The 24025-nt window shown below is 39.0% G+C and overlaps 1 protein-coding gene across 1 annotated transcript in view; it reads right to left on the bottom strand.

The window, feature by feature from the left end:
* cdh8 (cadherin 8) overlaps positions 1–24025 on the bottom strand; it is a 111705-nt gene that overhangs the window by 32280 nt on the left and 55400 nt on the right. The window lies entirely within an intron of this gene.

Raw genomic sequence — 24025 nt, 5'->3', positions numbered from 1 at the left:
AGAAGGAACAGGGAAAAATAAGAAGCACAAAAGAGAAAGGCACACAAAAGAGAGTGAGAGTGCGAGAGAAACTGAGATGCTAATGCTAAACAGCTCACTGACAGTGCAGATGGTGTGGTAATTGTTTGTAAAGCATGTTCCACAGCACTCTGACAGCTTGGTAAGCGTCTGACCAGCAATCGCGCCTGTGCTACAGCTACAGGTATCTGGAGCTGTCGGAAGCAGTAGGAAAAACGTCCACTGCGAGGGCTGTGATGTGCACGGCTTGATTCAGGCTTAAGTGAAAGTGCATCTCCACGTCTCACTGGAGCAACACAGGTGAAGCCCTTATGTTTTGACTCCGGTGAGGAATATGAGGCACTACAACTGTCTTTGAGAGAAATGGGAAAAAAAATACACTAGGGATGAAGCGATTAGGGGCGGACCAATAAGGATTTATTTATTTATTTTATTTTATTTTTTGATTGCAGATGGTGATATATTAGAGAGCAGGGTGACCGATATATCACATCACACTATTTAATTTAAAGATTGTAAATACCATGTGGTGCAATGAGATTTATATTTATATCACATCTAAATTGGAAGCTATTTTAAAATGAATCAATAGCAACAAAAAACAAATAAATAGATAGATAGATAGATAGATAGATAGACAGACAGACAGACAGACAGACAGACAGACAGACAGATAAAAAATAAAAATACTAAATAAATAAATAAATAAATAAATAAATAAATAAATAAATAAATAAATAAATAAATAAATAAATAAATAAATAAATAAATAAATAAATAAATAAATAAATAAATAAATAAATAAATAAATAAATATTTGTAAAATAAAATCTGAAAAAAAAAACTTGTGTCATAGTTATTTTTTTCTTTCACATATAAAGAAACTGTTAAAAACATGACTGAAAAGGAAGTAGTTTTTGCAGCGCTGAGTGAAAGGGACATATAAAACCCTTTAGCAGTGAAAGATTGAACACTGTAATCTACAGTCTATGTTCACTGGGAGAAAAAAAATCATATTTTCTCAAATAAAGACACTAATTTTACAGTACATTCAATACAGTTAATATGACATAGTGGCAAACTGGATATAGCACAGCGTAGTTTGAAATCGAGGACAATGGATCGCTGAGGTCTGTGAGGTTAGTGAAATACTTTTTTCATTTATATAAAGAAGCAATTAGATAAAAGTGTATCAACAGTATATGAGAAATAGATTGCTAGAGTATATAGAGTAGGCTAACCCAGAAGTTAACACCCTGGTATAGTAAGGATTTTTTCATTGGCGTTTGGATTATTGCAGGGAATAAGGCATGTGGAAAACAAAAGCTTATGAACTTACGTCTTCACAAATGGACACACCTTTTATAAATTGTGAAGTGTAAACAATTGCAGTAGTTAAAAGCTAAACCTAGGCTATAAAGAACTACATCAGGATCATGCGACTTCACGCACCATACGTTTCCGAGAACTCTTTTAGCCTTTGTTTAAAAACGTTTCCCCTGAAAGGTTGAATTGGAATAGTTTGCAAGAGTGTGATAGTGAACTAATTAGTAGTAGGGGGTTCAGATTTTTTAAAGTTGACATTCATGGGATAAAATGACACCATTAATAAGCAAATAAGCCTGAAATTCGAGCTGAGAATGAACGCGGGTTGCCTTGTGCACAGCAATGGCATACGACACAACTCTGGCCACAAGCTATATCTCCTACATTTTTATCAGTTATTTTGGATTGTTTTATTTCTCACAGATTTATGGTTGTTCTAAATCAGATAAAGATAAAGTAAAGATTACATTTATATTAATGCATTAGTGAGAGATCGATGTGTGAAGCAATTCCTCCTGGCTGCTAATAGTGTGGGTTTTAGTTGCAAAGAAAAATATGCAAAAACTTTAGTTTTTAAGCTTTTTTTTTTGATGCATCACAGAACAGTGTGACATCTCAGTTTACCAGTTCATCTGATGTTTAATGTCCCTGACCATAGATATGTATACATAGATTCACATTTGACTGATCAAGACACGTTGACGCATCCGCCATCTTGGAATGATCAATATTCATTGAATAAAACATTTGTTGAGCCTGTCTTTAACACAGGCCTTAATTCAGGCATTTAACCAAAATCCCATTCAAGAAACCCATTGACTTCGGAACGATGGAGCCTGAAAGGTTAGAATGCTACAAAAATACCATATACTACTCTCTATATAATATAAATATATTAATGTTATGGAAGATAACCAAAATCAGCACTCAAACTAAAATGAATTTTTTGTATGCTACATGTGACACATGCTACCAGTGGACAGAGATGCATGCATGTGTGTGAGAAAGTTTGTGTTAGACAGCATTTCTCAATGACTGATGACTGTTAGTTGCATCCCTGAGTGTGTATGCATGCGGATGATAGCGCGTGAAACACGATCAGGGAAATATGAACGAGTCAACCCACAGGATATCTGTTACTTGTCACGCACTACTTCCTTTCACTCAGTAGCATTTTGACATACTGCACTTGTTATCTGCACTACAGTGTTATCAAATGCTTTAATTACATTACCCATGAATATCAGTGTTTGTGTTCTCAGAATGCATGAGTATGTTGATGGCACAAAAGTCTCCTTATCTCAATCCCGAACGCTGCTAACAGTATATGATCTTTTTCTCCGCTTGGCCCTGGGGAGGTACTCCATGGCTTCCTTTGCGTAAGACAGCTGATTCATGTTTAGATAAAAGCAATCCCTTTATCTTTATCCAGAACTGCAATATTTCTTTTTATTTACTCACTGTTTCTTCTCAAAGCTGCCTTAGAGGCAGAGAGATTAATAAAGACATTACTGTTGACTTGTGGAGTGCTGAAAGCTGCTTGATACCGCAGTTGCCTCTTCCTCTTGCTACTTTGTACTGGACAGCTGTTAAAAAAAAACTCAAAGTAGGAACATCAAGCGCACCATCCGAACAGGTACATACAGTCTTTAATCTGTTTTACTACTGCAGAGCGGTGGAGGAGGCCCACACTCTGTTTTGCTATGAGTGGGAGGCCAACTGAAAACAATGTAATGGAATTTTGTAATGAATGTCTTTACTTTGTAATGCATATAAAAGGATGAATGCTGCATTAATAAGTTTAACGACTTCCTTTTTCTAGGAAAGAGCAATGGTGTTAACACAGGACAACTAAGGGCCAAAGTGCTAATTGGCAAAGGTGTCTTTCCAGTATCTCCCCACCCCTAGAAAAAAAAAAAAATACACATACAGCAAGTTTTCACAGAATGCTGCTATGCAGCATATAAAATAAGGCCTAAAAAAGAGAAGACAACCATTCTAAAAAAACAGTGGAGTCAGTGAGGCATGAAATAGCTCCTTTCCCCCTCTTGTGCAGAAGTGAAATTTGCCTCTCCTCCTCTGATAAAAAGAATGAGGGATTAGAGGAGCCTTCCACTGGCTGAGCTCCAAATCAGTACAGATTAACCTGTCCTTGCAATGTATTGCAGCGCAAAGTCCAAGACTTGTGGGTACGGGTCAATGACACTCTTGGGTGATAGACACTTGCAGAAACTTGATTTTGAGACATTATCTGTATTATCTAAAAAGATGAGTAAAAATTTGATTTTTTTCTTTTAGTACAAAACTTCATAAGGGTCCCTGACAAACCTTACAAATAGTTGTGATCGCATTGACCCACCCGGAGATAATACTTAGCTTGCTTGATGCAATTCTGCCGTACATTAATCTAAATATTATGACATTTCTTCTGTCGCATTTGGGAAATCAAGGATGCTTCATTGCTTTTCCAGGCATGGGAGATGTTTGGGGATCTCAAACTGAACAGCCATAAAAATCGTATTTGTGTCTGGAGAAATGTCAACTGCATGCTTGAAACACTGCACCGGGGTATTGGGCCTAATGAAAAAATAAAGGGAAACTGCTCTTTGTACTTACTGCATACATGGATGCCGTGAAAGAAAATCAATACCAAACCTCCTTATGAACTGGGCTTTGGGTGGGCGGTGGATAAACACTGATTGTCAGCTGTATATGGTAGAGATTTGGGAGAGCAGAATCTTCTCTGCCCATGCATCACAAACTTCCCTCCCCTGCATGACTGGGGCTTCATGTATATTCATGAAGTCATTGAGGAATATGGGTGAAGCATCACCCTGAGCAGGCCACCGCATGTCCCCGGGCCAGGCCACTTCCAAGCTGTTTACATCTCAGTGCTTTTGCTCCTATAGCCCTGGGCCATGCTGTGTTTCTCTGTGGTTCTGTCTGCGGTGGCATCATTATCCACTGGCATATCCACAGTAGTTTTAGCACGATCGCACTCTGTGCCAGCAGTTACCGAATGGTGTGAATCAATTTGAAGCAAGAAAATAATAGAATACTTGTCAGGTCATTTCATTCAATTAAGTGAAGGTCTTTAAATGTTGTGGTCTCTATACGATATAGCTCAAAGCACACATATATCACTTTAGCTGTTACTGAACAGCATTTACTGCAATGTCTGTGTTAGGATTAGGGTTGCTAATGCTAAGTAATATTACATTTTATACAGGTGTTTGTATAACAAATGTCAGCCAATGGAAGAAAAAAAATGTGGATAGATACTTTTCAGGTTTCATACATGTGCCACCTGAAAATTACGCCTGCTTTCAGGTAAAATAACAGACGTACTCAATATTCAGGTCATTTCAATCTTATTTACTTTTATCCTATTTAAAATAAATAAATAAATAGTAGAACTCAGTATAATTCAGTCACGAACATGCCAAGTCAGTGTCACTGTCAATATAACCCAAAACTATAGCTAAAACCAGTCCACATACAAAACATGAGCAGCCATTTCAACACACTTTCTGAATTTTTTCTCTTTTTTCCTTTTCATTTTTACTGAAAATAAATGCCTTTCCGATCGGATTTGTGATGGGAAAAGGCAGTAAACCGAGTTCGGCAAAAGGTGAGTTCGAACCTCAGGTCGAATTGCGTCAAAACTTAATGCTATGCACCTTACCCCTACTATAACTGCTGACAGTTCCTAACTGTGTGTTCCCAGAGTAAACTTGTGCTTGGAATTAAAAAGTCTTACTCCTACTTTCGTGCTGTTGGAAGAGTTCTCTCCTGCGTTAATGTGAGTTTTTAAAAGTTTTTCTCATCTTAGTGGCTGGCTACATCTCAGGTACTAACGATATAACTTCACTGTTAGTATGTATATATATATATATATATATATATATATATATATATATATATATATATATATATATATACATCTAAAATGGCGTATGAAGAGGGAAAAGCACAAATGGCACCGATAGAAGTGATCTTGAAGTACTGAACTTGAAAGGAAAGTGATGAATTGTCAGACAGCGAGACTGTGTTATAAATGGGCGAAAACAACAGCTTGCTTTTCTCGAGGGAGTGGAGGACCCTTAGCCTAGAAATCTAGAGGCACCCTAGCGGCAGCAAAGCAAATTTGCCGCAAGTGTAGTCTAGCAACTCTCAATAGACTTCTGAGCTGGAAAAACCAAACTCTGGTCAGGCCAATCACATCGTGTATATAGTCGGTGGGCGGGACTTAACATAATGACGGCAGAGTTGCGTGCTACTTGAAAACAAAGAAGCTGACAAACAGCAGTCTTTTCAATCGGCTGTGGTCGCGACTCTGGAAGACTTGGCTTTTCTTTGAGTAAATAACAAAGAAGGGCACTGAAATCATTCTTAAAGCTATACTGTGTGATATTTTCCCCCATCTTAGCGGTGTAAAGGTATATGACAATCCAGTGAATATTAGTTTCTGTTCCTCTCAAATCCGATTTCGTTTTAACTCCTGCGGTGGCCAATTTAGTCCAATATTAACATGGCTTCTAGTTTGACCTCGTTCATGACTGCCATCGAGTGTTAAAACGCGAAAAGCGAATCTTGAATTTATGGGTATGTCCCTCTTTGGCTAATGTACTTTCAAGACGGAGGGGCAACATGGCGATCGGCATTCGAACCCTCACCCCTATGTATTTTCAATGGCATTTTATAAATTAATGAAAATACTTTATTACTTGAAAGAAGTAAATATACATTAATGAACACATATATTTTTGAAAGAACTAGATGTTTTTAGCTAAGAATAAACTAAAAAAGTGACACAGTGTAGCTTTAAGAAGGGGAGATGTGTTCAGAGTTTTGCCGACCGGATAGGGCGAAATTTTAATCTATCAACTAGCTCCACTTCACCTTCTTCGTTGCTCTGATTTGTTGTATCGCTATTCAATTGCATGCAGAGGGAGTTTGAAAGACAAACTTTTATCCGCCCCTCGAAATTGATCCCTGTCAATGGTGAGTTCCCAGACCAAACATCTTGATGTGGGTCTGGCTTGTTAGGCTAGAGGACCCTGTGTTTGACTGGTAATCTCAAACATTCCTGTATTTGCAATGCTAAGTATTTTTGATAGAATTATTATTTTGAAATGGGAAAGCACAGCAACTAAGCCAATAAACTGTTACATTTGACAAAACATCCCAAAACTCATTTTAGCATATACAAATATTCAGATAGCCTATCAAAACAAATATGTAATTTGAGTGAATCTACATTTTGATATTGTGAAATGTATATTATTATAATGCAAACAACTAACTAACAAATAATTGTTTTGTTTCAGATGCTGATTATTGACCACATGCATACATTGGCAAAGACGTACAGGGGAAAAACCACATCTCCAAGACGCAGGCGGAAGGTGATGCTCAACACAAAGGACAAAGCATTATAGTGATGCACAGAATTATATAAATGTGGAGGATGAAGATCTTGTTATATATTGTAATAGCCTAAAATTTTATGTTATGTATTCTTGTGTCAATTTTTTAAAATTAATAATAATAATTATTATTTTTTTTTATGTATGCTGGGTCTCATTCTTTTATGCCATTTAGCATATTACTTGTTCTGCATCTCAGAGACAAAGATGGAAATTAAGGAAATAATTTAATAATACATTTAAAAAAAGTTTTATAAATTAAAATGTTTTATAAATTGTAAATAATATGCCTTTAATATTCTTAATATAATGTTCACTAAGAGGGACATATGTTCACCCTAAAATGAATGTATGAACAACACCAGGGTGAGTAAATTATTGGTTTATAAGCTTAACTACTGCATAAATAATGACTAATATACCTTTACTATATATTCAGTTACTAAGTATTACTGAAAGAAAGCAACATTTTTAAACATTTCGGACCCACTTTATATCCGGTGGCCTCAACCACTATGTAATAACATTTTAATGAATCATTTGATACAATGCACTTATTGTGTACATGTTTTTACATTGTTCTTACATTTAAAAAAAAGACCTGCATGTAATTACATCTGTAATTAATTTATCTAGTTACATTTATAAATACACTTTTGACAATTTCCTTACACCTAATCTTGCCCTTAAACTTACCCACACCACCACTCCTGTCCCTAACTCTACCCGTATCCACCTCAATATCAGTAAAAGTGTTTTACCATACAATTTGAACGCAGTAAGTACACTGTACTTATTTTTTTGATGTAAGTACATAGTACGTAAGGCCACCTAATATAAAATGGGGCCAACATGTGTGTATGATGACAGTGCTCACAAATTCTATATTTTGTCTTCAAATAAAAAGAACTATAGATTCAACTTTCATAAACAATTTGAGTAGGTTTTGTCTTAACTATCAGTCAGTGCAACAGACCAAGCACCATCAGCGCAAGCCTTATTTTCCTAAAAATATGACTGCACCATTTGAGATGCTATGAGAAATTTTGCAGGCGTTACAGTCATTTTAGTAGGATTCTGTGCATTTGGGAGTTTTGTGTCAAGAAACAAAGCAGAATAATGCCAGTCTCCTCATGCAGTTAACAAAAACCTTATTACCTTAACTTTGTTTCCAGGTGGGGGAAGGAAAAAGGAAACACAAACACCTGTTTGTCTTTACGTCAGGAAAAACAGAAACGTCAGCCAATCAGATTAGCTTGCCAGTTTTGTGTGTATCAGGCAGTCAGTTAAAGAACTGGACATACAGTAGGCATGCTGTCTGAGGCTGATACTATCAGTAGAGTAACTGAATGTGATGAGGCTGGCAAGAGCCCATGCAGGTCTTAAGAGGTTTCTGGTCTTTGACTTGAACATTTGGAATGCGGTCAGAGACCAACATCGGGACCTCTGGTCAATAACTAGTTTCCAATCAATAAACATAATCATAGACCTTCCAATGGATTATGTTTCATGTTGCACTTCCCATATCCACAGAATTTCTTCACAGTTTCTATCATTTCAAAGCAATGTCAGGCAAAGAGATCTGGGATAATGAGTGGTTCTGTGACTTAAATGGGCTTGTTTTGGGTGTGCAGCTGAGCTAGGCAGGAACTGTGGCTGGAAAAATGGGTATCCCATCATGGTACCACTCAGCTTCCTGCTGAAAGCTATTTACTCATGTCATCTGCTGATTCCGTGGCATCTGGAAGGGGATCACAATTGGAACTTTCAGAGCAAAAATGGCTTCAGAATTTGGCACCAAAATGACTCGTATACCATTACATCCTAAAATATATTAGTACATGCAATAATAACTTGTGTTAATCTTAAATTAACAAAATAATAAAACATAGGCTGATAGTAATCCTTAAAAACTATATGTGTTGCAAAATATCAATGTTGCTATGCATGCTGACAAAAATGGCAAAAACACTAGTAAAAAAACATATAAATGAATAAAAACAGGTCAAAAATGCTTTTATATCACATAAAACAGCTGGAATGCCGCACTGACCGATCAGCATCCAGTACTAACATATAATAATAAAATATGCATTCCTGTGAGTACAACATATGCAATAGTATTGTTAATTGCAAAACAATAGCATTGTGACTGTTATGATTGGTTTCCTTTAATTTTTCATTTTAATGGCCCCCCTGCCGGTGCCACCATCTGTTGAACACAGAACACCAGTGTTAGACTGGAGCCCTGTTAATAATTATTCAATTATTTTGATTTTAAAATACAATTTTTAACAGGACATAATTTTGGGAAAAGATTAAAAAGAGCCAACGAGCTTTGACTCATGCAATACAATGTGACTGTTACAATAACAGACCCATGCCAGCAGCTGGGATGATTGGAGTCAAGTTGACCCTTGTGATTGAAATGCATTGGTCAGACATGTATTACAAGTCTTGAAGGCTCTCATCAAAGAGCCATCATTCTCCTCAAATTGCGGCCTAAACCAACCGGCAGGGATAATAGCTCATGCTTGCTCAGAAACTGCGAATCACGGTACAGGAGGCGAATCAAAATGTCCACTAGAGTCCGCTGAAACATGGTGGACTGAGGCCAATTTACGCTCATAACAGCAACGCTTGTCTCGTTGTCGATACAGGTGGACATTTACAACAAATGCTAAAAGCTATCAGCAGGAGAAGGATATCAAGGTGTGTGCTCCCCCGCCTGTCATATGGAAGGGTGTAATTTTCAGGCCGCCACTCATTTCTGCATGATTTACAGCTGGAGGTATAATTGAAAAGGGTGTTTCCTCTGTGTTGTTTATCAAGGGACATGAATGTTGCTGAGAGGCTTAGTGAGGGAGACTATAAATAATAAAATACTGTCATCTAGCACTCTGTCCACCTGATCCGTTCTCATAATGACTGTTCATTCACATCCACGCTCAAAACATTGGATTGTGCAAAGGGTAAAGAATTGGAAAGAAATATAACATATTGTTTAACATGTGACAGGCTTTGTAAGCTAAAGGAATGACTAGTTGCTTAAATGACCAGCGAGGATGATTCTTCTTAAGGCTGTCGATGTTTTGAAATCTGCTTCCCTTATGGAAAAGAGACCTCAGGCTGATGTAGTGTAAGTGACCATCGCTTTGGTGCCACAATTAATGGCATTTGATGAGACAGCAAGACAACCAACACTTAACACAACATGCTACCAGCCTGGGGTGAGTTAATGTGGCAGCAGGGCGGCAAGGGTTGTAAAGTATGTGTTTGTGAAAGGCATTTGAGGCAGAGCAGAAAAAATAAATAATAAAAAAAGACTTGTGTAACATGGGTGCTTGAGTGCAGTCCTTGACAAGCTGTTTACAAGAACCACAGGAACAAAACAATTAAGAGTGTCCTTTGCTTGCTGCTGATGGCTTTGACATATGCCACCATTTTGAAGTGGCATGTCATTGATTCATTTTAATTAGTTCTTAGGAAATGTGTGCAGGATTTGTGGAGGATGCTGTCAAGTAATTTCTAGACAAATTGCTATACTTTACATTTGTAATTGTCCCCTAGATAGTCTGAACAAAATATAACAAGACAGAGTAAGTTCTACGTTTCACTGAGATGCACAATATGTTAAGAGGACAGGTTAAGGTGGATTTTCTTCTCACATACCAAGTGCTGTTTCTAATAACAAGCCAAATAACAATAAAGTTGAACTAGTTGCATTGAAAATATATAGCAACTGAGACATGAGGCCTGTCAGAATGGTGGCAAGTGCTGTCAAACCAGAAAAGAAAAAAAACAGACAGAGAAGATCTGCCTGGAGTTCTGCTCTCTTCTGTTTCATTCTCACTTAGAGAAAAAGCAAATGACAGTAAGGCAAGTAAACAATTCATATACTGAAAAGTAACTACAGGAAAAAATATTTCTAATCACCATATGCCTGCACGGTAAAAAAAAACCCTGATGCATATACACAAATAACTCAAAACTGACAACAATAATACATGTTTCTTGAGCAGCAAATCAGCATATCAGAATTATTTCTGAAGGATGATGTGACACTGGAGACTAAAGTAATGGCTTCTATATCAGCTTTATTATAAACATATTTAAAAATATTTATAAAATACATTTTAAAATGTATTAACAGATAGGCTGTTACTTTAAATTGTAAACATTTTTAACAATATTGGTGTTCACTGTATGTTTAATCAATGCAGCCTTGGTGAGCATTAGAGACTTTCAGAAACAAAAAAAAAAATATCGCACTCCTACTCGTGTGATACTGGTGTGAGATATATACACACACACACACACACACACACACACACACACACACACACACACACACACACACACACACACACACACACACACACACACACACACACACACACACAAGCGTGTCTGTGTGTTACTATTAATATAATAGTTATAATATAACTTTATATATTTCCATGTTGTAATGAGGCAATGTCATAAGCCGTGCCATTAATGTGGTCAAAGGGAATATTTCTGGCCCTCCAGTTGGCTTGACGTACTGGGTTTATTCCAGTTCAGTTTTTGGCTGTGTCTAGACTGAGATAAGTATTGAAGCACTCAGGAGAATAAATGACACATTGAAGTGATTGTGATCATCACAAAGCATGCCAGCCAAGTCTGCTCCCCCTCACCAGAAAAAGTGAAAAGAGGAAAGGAAAGGCGATAAACAGCAGCACTGAGCAGGTGGACGTGTGTATGAGTCTGCGTGTGGTGTAAAGGTGAGGCAATGAGCTAACGCTGTGCCTGATTTCCTGTAAGCATGAAGGGACCATCAAAGTTGACATATAACTATCACTGTGTGCACAGAGCAGTCAGACAGCGATGAAAAGCATTACGGTCAAAGGAGTTGGGAGGACGAGGGAGTGGACGGAGGCATTGATCTCCCTGCCACAGTAACGGTGCCACCTCTGACATGACAATTGCACACGATATGGATGCACTGACGACTTTGGCTACACCCTGACTGGTATGAGGGAAAAGGGAATCTCACAAACCACACCTTTGACCTCGGACAAAATGGCCTGGGTGAGAAGGGTTAACACATTTGCCGAGAGCTTCTCAAAGGTAAGACCAAACCCAGCGAACGTGACTGGTGAGTAAATGTTTCAGTCAGCCATAGGAAGCGCTCCTGGTGCCTTCTGACAAGCAATACATCAAAAGGAACACACATACTCTCATATACACCAGTATACACACCTGCACGCGCATATACCTACAGGGATTTGTTCAAATAAATGATGGATAAAAAGAAAGGAAAAGCAGAAAGAAAATAAATGGGTTTTCTTAAGTATCTGATCAAGTGTGGCATTTAAAAAAAAAGGTTTCTCTTCACCATAGGTGATTCCAATTAGCCAGGAGACCTGATTTGACATTGTGGCTCTTGTAAGAGCCAAACATAAGTGATGTCAAAGATGCTTGGATTGCATTAAAAACTTGCATTCATCAACAAAACGTGCTCAGTCACGTAACCTCGGTTCCCTGAGATACGTCATTCATACTGCGCCGCTAGACACTATGGGGAGTCTGAGTTACTGGGTCATGGCCAACAGATACTAAGACAAAAGGGAAAGACATTGTCCAGATTTGGAGGGCATAGTGGGTTGTACTCAGAGGTCAAAGCCCGGCCACTTAGTATTTTTATTCTTAAAGCCTATACTGCTTAGGACATTTTGGGGAGGGCCCTTGAGAAATTAGACAAGTGGAGGCAAAACACCTGAACTACAGGCTTGAATGTAAGTTAGAGTCATAAGTGAAACCATTACAAGATGAGCTTGTTCTAGTAGGTTCTAGTAGACCAAACTCACTAAGGAGAGGTTCCAGCTATAAAGACAAGACTCCTGCCTACAAAGCAGGAACGTCCATGTTGTAAAATCTGGCAAAATTTGACGTTGATGACCAGACGGCTGCTACACAGATATCGCCAATGGTCACACCACCATGCCCAAGATGAGGCCAAGCCTTTAGTCGTGTCCGCATTTTTTTTCCCGTGGGTTGTTTTCTATGTCCGTGGGTTAAATCGATTATCATGTGATATATAGACCCATGAATGCAAATTTTAGCAGGCAACCTTGCCAAAATAACACACATTTTACCCCGAAAACGCCCTTTCCTCTCGAGAAGTTATTGTTTTGGGCTAGTAGTTGGCGGGTTTTGTTGTAAAAATTTGGCAACCCTGTCTGCACGTGCGCTGGAATAAACGATCTTTGCCGGTGTTGTAAGGCAAGGCAAGGCAAGGCAAGGCAAGTTTATTTGTATAGCACATTTCATACCCAATGGCAATTCAAAGTGCTTTACATAGAAATTAATAAAAATAGTGGTAACATATGCATGAGAAAAAAGAATACCATGTGGACGAATAAAAAATTAAAAACAAGCATAGTTAAAACAGTTGTAAAGATAATAATAATACAAATTGTAGAAAAAATAATAATAATTTAAGGATACACAGAGTACTTACCAACATGATCATCATTTCAGAGAGAAATAGTGAAGGTAAATGCACAAACAAGCTCTCCGTTTAGGATTTGAACAAATATAATCCAAGCACCTTTGATGACGTGGATGATTACATTACTGTTGATCATCTGTCCATCATTGTCTAAAGCCCGCCCTGATGATTTCATTGGTCCGAACAGTTTCTGTTCGGGGATAATTACTCCTCTATGGATCGAGTCCAGACCGAACTGCCCGACCTAAAAATGTTGTGGGCGGGGCTATGTTCAGCTGGCATCCAGGCTACTTAATAGAAGATCTCACAGCCCAAATGGGGCAAGGAAAATGTAAATCTCCTTCGGTCACTGAGGGAGAAAGAGAGTACTTAAAAATGTAGCCATGCCTTGGCTTGAGGACGATCTTGCAGTAGGTCCAAATTAATGGCAGGAAATGCTCACAGAGTGCACCTGGAAGTCTCTGACTCTCTTAAACAATGTTAAAGCTAGAAGGAGGGCAGATTTTAGTGAGAGAGCGACTGACTGGAGGGGTTTGAATGGGAGAATCCTGAGGGCCATTAGGACCATAGACAGAACCCACACAGGGACGGTGAGGGGACTAAGTGGATTCAGCTTTAAGAAAAAACAAAAAAAAACACACAAAAAAAAAACATGTTGTTTCTGCCTAGACTGGCCAACCAACCCCCGACTGGGATGCTGTTATGGCCACCACAAACTTTTGAGCATGGAGGGGGTGGGACCCTTATTCAGCAGCTCTTGAAGGAGGGACAGTATCAGCGATATGAAACAGCAAGTAGGGTCCTTGCTCTGAGCTGCACACTAGTTGGAGAAGATAGTCCATTTAAGGCCATTGAGGCATCTCACAGAAGGGGCTCTAGCCTCAGAAATAGAATTTAACACTCCCCCGTTGAGAGACCAGAGATGCAGTGCCCTTCAACCCAGGTTGGGGATCCATTGAGTTGCCGCAATCACCTGAATCAGCTCTGGGAAACAAGGTTGGCTCCTGCAGAGAGGGGCCAATAGAAGGACAGAATATTTGTGTTCCCTGATATGCCTGATGACCTGGTGGATCAGTATGATCAGGGACAATGCATAAAGGAGGAGGCTGGGCAAGTCCTTTCTAGTCCTTTGAAAAATAAGTTGCCTTGCACATGTGTTGCTCTCAGTGAGTGCAAGTTGAGGTGTGCCCATTCCAGAATGTGTCTCACCAGCTTGAATAGAAGCTTTGAGGTAAGTCTGCCCTGGTGATTTATGTAGGACACTATCGTCATGCTGTCCGAGTTGACCAAGACGTGGTGTCCCTTTAGGTCTGGCAGGAAGATTTGTAGGGCACGAAAAACCACCAGGATTTTGAGGCAGTTGACAAATGGTCACACGGTTTCACTGCATAATTAAAAATTGCTGCAGTACTGGGAGATAAAGGAGTTTTCCCCATAGCGTCCAACAACGCAGTATGAGTTAAGTATCAAAAGAGAACTGAATGACGCAACAGGTTTAACCACCAAAACTTGTTTTTAAATGCTTGGAGTGTAGCTATTTGGGACAGATGATAGTGTTTCTCATAAGTGGAGATGTTCTGTGGAGCACCGGCTTGCTTTAATGGGCCAGTCCCCAGTGAGAACCACAAAGACTTCATGCAGCAGAGATTTACTGTTTGATCTCTCCATCTTATCTGTTTCTTTTTCAAATGACCTTGCAGTGCAGACTTTTATGCCCAGCCTTTTATTCTGAGCCATGATTGGATGCTCCTTTAAGCTTAGATCTGCGCTGTGTGATGGATGCATTTCCCTTACGTTTATGTCCCCCCAACCCAGACAGCCACCAATGACTCTTCTGTGTTGCGACCCCTGCGAGAAGACCTTTCATGAAGACCTTTTCTCAAACACCTTTCTTTCTGCACATATCATCCCGGTTAGCCCAAGCAACACAAAGGCGTTTGAGCTCTGGGTGCCTTTTGCTTGAAAAGCCTATGTGTAATTGTACAATGAGATAGCTTGATCACATGCTTCTCAGTGCATTTACTCGGAATACTGGCGCTCATCAGAATATAGACTAATAAAAGGACTATAAAGAGCAAATAAAAACACATTGCCCACAGGATGTAATCAGCGCTTTTAATTTGGGAGGGCAAGGCTGAATGCCTATGGGGAGTACATACTGCCGCTATGCCATTGCTTAATAAAGTTCAGAGAGAGAGAGAGAGAGAGAGAGAGAGAGAGAGAGAGAGAGAGAGAGAGAGAGAGAGAGAGAGAGAGAGAGAGAGAGAGAGGATGCATCGCTGTACTAGGAAGATGATGGAAATTAAGTGCAAAACACAGAAAAGTAGAAATAGGAGAACAATGAAATAAGGTCCTAGGGTGAGGAGTGAAAGAATAAGCCTTGACGCAACATTAAATATCCACACTGTGTCTGTTGCATAATTAATAGATGAAGGAGATTTTGAACAGAGGGCCGTCTGTGAGAAAGCGACCAGGCGTCATATCAGATATAAATAAGCAGTGCCAACGGCAAGAGTGTAGATTAGAACACTCAAGCATTCACCAAAATCTCAGCTGTCTTCTACCGAATGCTGCTCATGTAAGGCAATCTAATCTGAGGCACAAAAATTTACACACAAATTATACTTTTTTTTAAAATGTTTGAATATATGAAGAATGTGATTTAAAATAAGCAATAATTATTATAATAAAATCTATCTATCTATCTATCTATCTATCTATCTATCTATCTATCTATCTATCTATCTATCTATCTATCTATCTATCTATCTATCTATCTATCTATCTATCTATCTATCTATACATCCATCCATCCATCCATCCACCCACACCACCCATCCATCCATCCATCCATCCATCCATCCATCCATCCATCCATCCATCCATCCATCCATCCATCCATCCATCCACACCACCCATCCATCCATCCACCCATCCATCCATCCATCCATCCATCCATCCATCCATCCATCCATCCATCCATCCATCCATCCATCCATCCATCCATCCATCCATCCATGCGGTTGTTAAAACAGAGCTTTTCTACCTGATCTGAAAATAGATCTGCAGTGTAACCTGATGTGGTTATCTCGGTCATATTGTTTACAGTATGTAAACATATGAAATGCTTGTGATCAAGGAAACACACAAACACACACATTACATATACAGATAATTTCAGAACGGAAGTAGTAAACATTTCTGCCTCCAAGCACAAACTTTTTCAAATTAAATGTAAAAATGTGAAAAATACAAAACAGTGGGGTCCCACGAATTTGGATCCAATGCATTTTCTTTAAGGCATGCCATAAATGTGTTCACTACACAGTCAAATATTTGATTGAACAGTCCAAGCGATTTAACAGCTGAATAGAACCTACTGCAAATATGTTAAGCTTCAACAGTTTTTGAAGGTTCTTGGCTGCATTTCATGGCTTTTGTTCCGAGATAATTTCCAATTTGCAGTAAATCAGATCAATTAAGCCTACTGAAACTGCAACGACTACTCTGTCTCATATTAGAGCATTGAATAACGGTGTGTATCTTTCATTCAGCTCACGTTTAGGCTGAGGGAGATAGGTCTGAGTGATGTGAGGTTAGCTTCACCTCCATGCTTTCCCTTATCATGAGAGACAGATAATGTCAGTGTCCACCTCAGCGCTGATTACCCTGTCATATGGCATCAGTGTCACTCTCTAAGCCAACACAATACCCCCCTGGACCCATTAGTACTGGCCTGGGCTATTTATGGGCTCTCCTCATCACCCAACTGCAAAAACATTCTCTCCTCTCTCTTTTATCGCTTGTTGTCTATTTCCACCCCTACTTCTGTTTTTGCTGTGAAAGGGAAACTTTTGAAAAGCATACTATATATATATAACAACCTTTTCTTGTCCATTATTCTCTGAGTTCTGACATAATCATTGCATTTGCTAAACAAAAGCATAATCAAAACACACTCTGAGGTATTTTGCTTCGCTCTAGTACAGGCATACTGCACTGGTTTTACTCTAAGCAGTCCTTGCTAGGTAGAAAGTTAGACACTAAAAGCTCAATTCGATCAAAGCATGTACATAATTTTGTCTTAGTATTAAAATAATAATACTATATACCGGTAACTTCTTAAATGATAGCATACATTACAGTGGCTTATGATATTTATGCTTCAAAAATGAAAAAGACATTTGATATTCACCTGATATTCATCAAAATAACCAGGATGAATAATAATAATAATAAATCCAACAATACAAAAGAGAGTTGATGGGAATGGATTAAACTGTCTATTGTACTTTCATCTCTTTTCATGAGCAGTTGAACATGACTGCAGTAGGATAAGGGGCAGAGTCAGTGGAGTGGAGTAGGATCATTTTATAAGCTCTTTTTTCGTGATTCCCATTTTATGTATGGCACTGATGTCCAGGCAGCCAGAGAGGCGGTTTCAAAGAAAAGGTGCTGAAACCAGTACTACAGTAGCACATTTACAGAATTGCTAACATCTTATTCACCATTTCAACTGAACATCCATTTCACTCACACCTGTTACAAATCTCTGTGGATTTATAAGTCAGTAATATAAATATAACAGTAACCGGTCAGAGAAAGTCAGGCTATATGCCAAAAAAAAAAAAAAAATGTAATGGCTTGATTATGAAAATACTGTACAGAGAGGGCAAATTAAGTGAGACATTTTTACAGAAAAAAGATCAGAAAAGATTTTCACTGTAGAAGCGGTACACATTTCTGCTCACCACTACCCGTGGTCATTTCTGAAGATGGCTGGACATGGTCTGGCTGCAGTGGGTTAACTCACTGACCCTCAAACCCAGCTGAGGCCATGGGCAAACCTCAGCGTGGAGTCTGACCAGCAGATGTGCTTCCGCTGTGGCCCAGCTGCACACCATGTTAAAGGCCCAGCACCCCCTACTTACTCCTCCATCTGCCACCTTATGAAACTGTACAGTTTCGGAAACTACCAGAGAAATATTCAAGGTAACGAAAATATGTTTATCATTTTGCTAACATCCCCATTAATCTATCAAAATGTTCTCTGAAATCTAGTTTTGTAAAAAAAAAAAAAAAAACATTTTTATTTTTTGTATATAACAAAAAGTATATTTTATATATTCTTTCATTCATCTTCAGAACACAAATCAGGGTATTTTTGATGAAATCTAAGCACTCTCTGTCCTTGACAGCTACATTGACAACTATTTTGACACTATAAAGATAAAGAGATTGTAAAACTAAACCATAAGAATTGAGTACACTGTAAAAAAATAAAAAATAAATAAAATTCAGACTGCAATTGAAAATGTTCTAGTGACTGATAACATCTACATTTTTTAGTTGGCCAAATTCAATTTCTGTGAATTAAATTGCATCAATTCACAGAAATTAAATTTGGCCAACTTAAAAATTGAGACGCGATCAGTCACTAGATAATGTTCAATTGGGGCCTGAAATAATAATAATAATAATAATAATAATAATAATAATAATAATAATAATAATAATAATAATAATAATAATAATAATTATTATTATTATTATTATTATTATTATTATTATTATTATTATTATTATTATTATTATTATTATTATTATTATTATTATTATTATTATTATTATTTTTACAGTGTGGTTTAGTCCACATTTTATGAAGAGGCACTTTCACTTTATATACGCTGAAAATATGTTATTTAGACTTGTATTCACATAAATATTCATCAGTGCTCATATACGTTATGGTAAATGGAAGCTCATGCTTGCTTGACATGTGAGAACCAATGAGGTTAATTCTTGTGTGTTACTCAGCATATTTTAGTTTCCACAAGAACCAATGAGGTTTGTAACAAGCAGGTTCTGTTGTGCTTCTTATGTTCACTGACCAATGTTTATATGTGAATAAAAACCTACATTTAATCTGTTCATCATATAAAGTGACATTGAGAATTGCCTCAGATTTTATTAAAATATCCTAATTTGTGTTCCGAGGTATTTTTATAGAATATTTGTATTGTACAAATGGAAATAAATGATCCATTAATTATGTAAATAATGTTCTATTAACATTTTGTAAACATTATTAAAAATCAGTTAACTGTGAACTAACATTGTACTGTATGTCAGTAAAAAAAAAAAAAAAAAAAAATGTTCAGAAAAATGTGTTTATAACTTTAAGAGAACCTTGCCAGAACAGTATGGGAATGTTCCCTGTTAGCTGGGATGCAACATGTTTTGAAGATGGTTATTGGACTTTACCCTGGGCTGCAGCAAAATAAAATAAATAAATTTAGATGAATACATTTACCACAGTGGCAGCCATTTTTCACATGAATTAATCTTGGCCTGCACGATTAACCAGCATTAAACCGAAATCACAATTTGGTTTAGTGCAATTATGAAATCCCAAAGGCTGCATTTTTTGTTGTTTTTTATAAATAAATATATACACAGTGTTTCATGTTTAAGTGCAGCACTGTGATCAGAGCAGGCCAATGTAAATGCTGTTCCGTCTCTGCAAGTACGGGAGAATATTATTTACAGTGATAAAGGCTATGGTGTTTGGAATTGCATTATAAATATACTTTATTTTAATGAAAATAATCAAGATGTCTTGAAGAGATTAACCATATATTGTTGCAAGTGTATGTTAATTGTCTTTATGTTTCATTAGTCAAAACATCTCTCTCTGTGTGTTTTAATCTGCTACAGCCATAGCTAGATGCTTTTTTCCATATAAGGGTTTTCCTGGAACTTCAGAACATTTATTTCTTTTATGAGTTCCCTTGTGGACTTTTATTGCTCTGAAGCTGAGTGTGAAAGACAGACATTCTATTGCATATATATCATTTAGAAAAAAAAAAGACATACTGTCTCAGTGAATGTATTATATATAGTCACGGATGTGCATAGTGTAGCAGACATGAGATCCAGGACTTCCAAACACAACAGGCTTTATTCAACAAGCAATATAAACAGGACAAGAAACACGATTGACATAATACCGAAGAACCAGGAGTACAGGGAGTGAGTTCACCATAAAGGCGTCCAGATGACGAGAACCGGGTACAACGAATCCGGGTAGAGCGGGAGAGATAACAAGGAAGTGCAATCAGGTGTGGAACAGGAGGATAAGGGGAAGTGGAGTCCGGGAACAGGCGTGACATGTGACATTACCTACCCTTCCCGGTAGGCACGTCCTCGCGCCTTAAGGGTCCTGCACACTGTGCGATTTTTCAAAATCCTTTGCGAATGTCCCTTGTCAGACTGTATGAACATGATCGCCATGTCACACTGTAAGATCTCAGTTGACATTAATGTCAGACTGCACGATAGTGAAGGCGCGCTAAAAACGGACGCGCGCAAGAAAACTCACCCGGAGTTCATATCATCAATGAATGATGCGTTCGGTAACAGTGAGCTGCATTACACGCGGGGCTGAAATGCTGGCTACAAAGAAATCTCTAGCACTCGTTTTGGTCATTTTGTCTTGAAAAACGGAGATATTTGACTGTCGTCGTAGGAGAAGTCACACTGCAGGATTGTGTGCCATATCTTCTGACACTGCCAGAATTTCGTCTGAGGTAAAATTTGATCGCAGCGCTCATTAATCGGCTGCCGGTGAACATGTCAAACTAACGACCAAAGACGTCAGATTTTAGCCTCGGATAAGAGGAATCTTTTAGGATTTGCTAAATTTGTCCCGGACGGCCAAATCCTGGCCAAAATCGCACAGTGTGCACCCGGCTTTAGATGTAACACCGGGGAGAGGGGGTGGGAACCCTGGAGACCTACACAGGTGCGGGCGAGGTGCAGACGGGTATGCAGGTCTCCATTTGGCGGCCATGGCGGGTCAGGATCCTTGGGCATATGCCCCCCCCCCCCCCAAAAAAAAAAAAAAAAAGAAGTTTTTCGGAATTTAGGGGTAGTTTGGAGAGTTCGTAGGCGGCTGGAGTGGAGGCCAGCGGGCACGGAGCGGAGGCCAGCTGGCACAGAGCGGAGTCCAGCGAGCATGGAGTGGAGTCCAGAAGGGCTGGAGCGGAGTCCAGCCGGCACGGAAAGGAGTCCGATAAGCACAGAATGGAGTCCGGCAGGCACGAAGCAGAGTCCCCCAAACTAATGAGCCATCGCACCTGTGGCTCTGGTGCGGGCACGACAATCACGGCCGGAGACAAGGGCTTCTTAGCGGCCCTCCTCTTCTGTCTGTTCGGCCTGGGGCAGGCATGGCCTCACGGGATGGCCCACTGGAGGGATAGGTGGAGGAACCCGGCTGGAGGCAAACTAATAATTCATAATAATTAATTACATTTATATAGCGCTTTTCTAGGCACTCAAAGCACTTTACATAGAAGGGGGAATCTCCTCAACCACCACCAATGTGCAGCATCCACTTGGATGATGCGACGGCAGCCATTTTGAGCCAGAACGCTCACCACACACCAGATTGGTGGAGAGGAGACTGAGTGATGAAGCCAATCAGGATATGGGGATTATTAGGAGGCCATGATGGACAGGGGCCAGTGGGCAAATTTGGCCAGGATGCCCGGGTTACACCCCTACTCTTAATCGAAGGACATCCTGGGATTTTTTTAACGACCACAGAGAGTCAGGACCTCGGTTTAACGTCTCATCTGAAGGACGGTGCCCTTTGACAGTACAATGTCCCCATCACTATACTGGGGTGTTAGGACCCACACAGACCACAGGGTGAGAACCCCCTGCTGGCCTCACTAATACCTCTACCAGCAGCAACCTGGTTTTCACAGTTGGTCTCTCATCCAGGTACTGACCAGGCTCAGCCCTGCTTAGCTTCAGTGGGAAACCAGTCTTGGGCTACAGGGTGATATGGTTGCTGGTTACTAACCAGGCCGCGCACCTCTCTGAGGGAAGCGAACGAGAAATACATGCTCTAGTTTGAACCTCTTCAATCTCGAACTTAGAATCATTCAAATACAGGATCAGATTAATCGACTCGACAAGGAAAAAGGAACAAGCAGATTCAAGATACTGAACGGTATCCTCGTCCAGGCCCTTCAGGAAGCACGCGTTCAACGGAGCATCTGGCCAGTTCACCACATAAGCAAGCTCACTGAATTCCTCCACGTACCTCTCCAGCGGGCGACCGTTCTGCCTGAGGCACCACAAACGATCCTCTGCTGACGTGTCTGTGGCGGGGGACATGGGAGACAGCGGGAAGAGGAAGCTGCCCATCATTGCGAGGAAATCCTGGCTGTTTGGTCCTTCGTTCTGTCACGGTCGTGTGTAGTGCAGCAGAGATGAGGAGGAGATCCAGGATTTCCAAACACAACAGGCTTTATTTTACAAGCAATAGAAACAGGACACGAAACACGACTGACATAACATTACAATACTGAAGGACCAGGAGAGCAGGGAGTGAGTACGAGGAAGTGAAATCGTGTGCGGAACAGGGAGGATCAAGGGAAGTGGAGTCCAGGAATAGTTGTGACATATAAATTTTTCCTAAATGATTTTATATATATATATATATATTAGGTGGCCTTAAGTACTATGTACTTCAAAAAATAAGTACAATGTACATTGCAAAACCCCTTTGCTGATATTCACGTAGGATACGAGTATAGTTAGGGACAGGTGTGGTGGTGTGGGTCAGTTTAAGGGTAGGGTTAGGTGTAAGGGAAGTGACAACTGTGTAATTATAAATGTAAACACAGAAATTAATTACAGACGTAATTACATGCAGGCATTTTTCAAAATGTAAGTACAATGTAAAAATATGTATGCATTATAGTATTATATATATATATATATATTATATATATACTAGCGCCGCTTCACCTTCATTGCTCTGGTTGGTGTAGCGCTATCCTATCGCGTGCAGAGGGAGTTTGAAAGACAACCGTTTATCCGCCCCTCAGATTGAGCTGTCAATGGTGAGTTTCCAGACCAAACATCTTGATGTGGGTCTGGCTTGTCAGGCTACTATTGTGCAGCATGTGCTACACAACTTTCAACCTCTCTTGATCCAGTGCTGTGTGTAAAAAATAAATAAATAAAATAAAATAAAATAAAATAAAATAAAATAAAATAAAATAAAATAAAATAAAATAAAATAAAATAAAATAAAATAAAATAAAATAAAATAAAATAAAATAAAATAAAATAAAATAAAATACATAAAAACAACCAACAAAAAAAAACAAGTTACCGTACAGCCCAGCCTTCACCCTATATGCCAAGATGAGCTTAGCAACATCTGTCATGGCTTATTCACCAGAGCAGAACGTATCTAAAATTTGGCCAAGCAATTATGCATTTTCATGGTCTTGACAGGAATGAAGTCATTAGAGATACTGACAGCAAAATAGAATAATTAGAAGCTGGTAATTACTGTAAAAAAAAGAAAAAAAAGAAATCGATGTACTGCCTATGGCTCTGACAATTTCATGTGAAAGCAGTCTCTAACATTAGACATGATACGGAATGTAAAGCATGTACCTCTGTGTAATTAGATCACAACTCAAGCTGCCCTAGAGTGTTAAAGAGAAGCTACAAAAGGGGAGGACTTTATCTGCAGAACGTTTAAACTATCAAAGCATGGCAACCGTGCATGCCGTTTTAATAAAATAAGCCCTTGACAGGTTGCCCTGTACATTTCCAATAGCAAACATTATTTTCAGTATTTTGTTCAACTGTATGCAAGCCCACACTTTATGACCAATTCACATCAAGGCTCAACTGCTACACAGCTATATTTCTAGGCAAGATTTAAGTA

The sequence above is a fragment of the Pseudorasbora parva genome, chromosome 1 (genome assembly GCF_024679245.1).
Source record: "Pseudorasbora parva isolate DD20220531a chromosome 1, ASM2467924v1, whole genome shotgun sequence".
Taxonomy (NCBI): Eukaryota; Metazoa; Chordata; class Actinopteri; order Cypriniformes; family Gobionidae; genus Pseudorasbora; species Pseudorasbora parva.
This window is presented reverse-complemented; position numbering and strand designations above follow the sequence as displayed.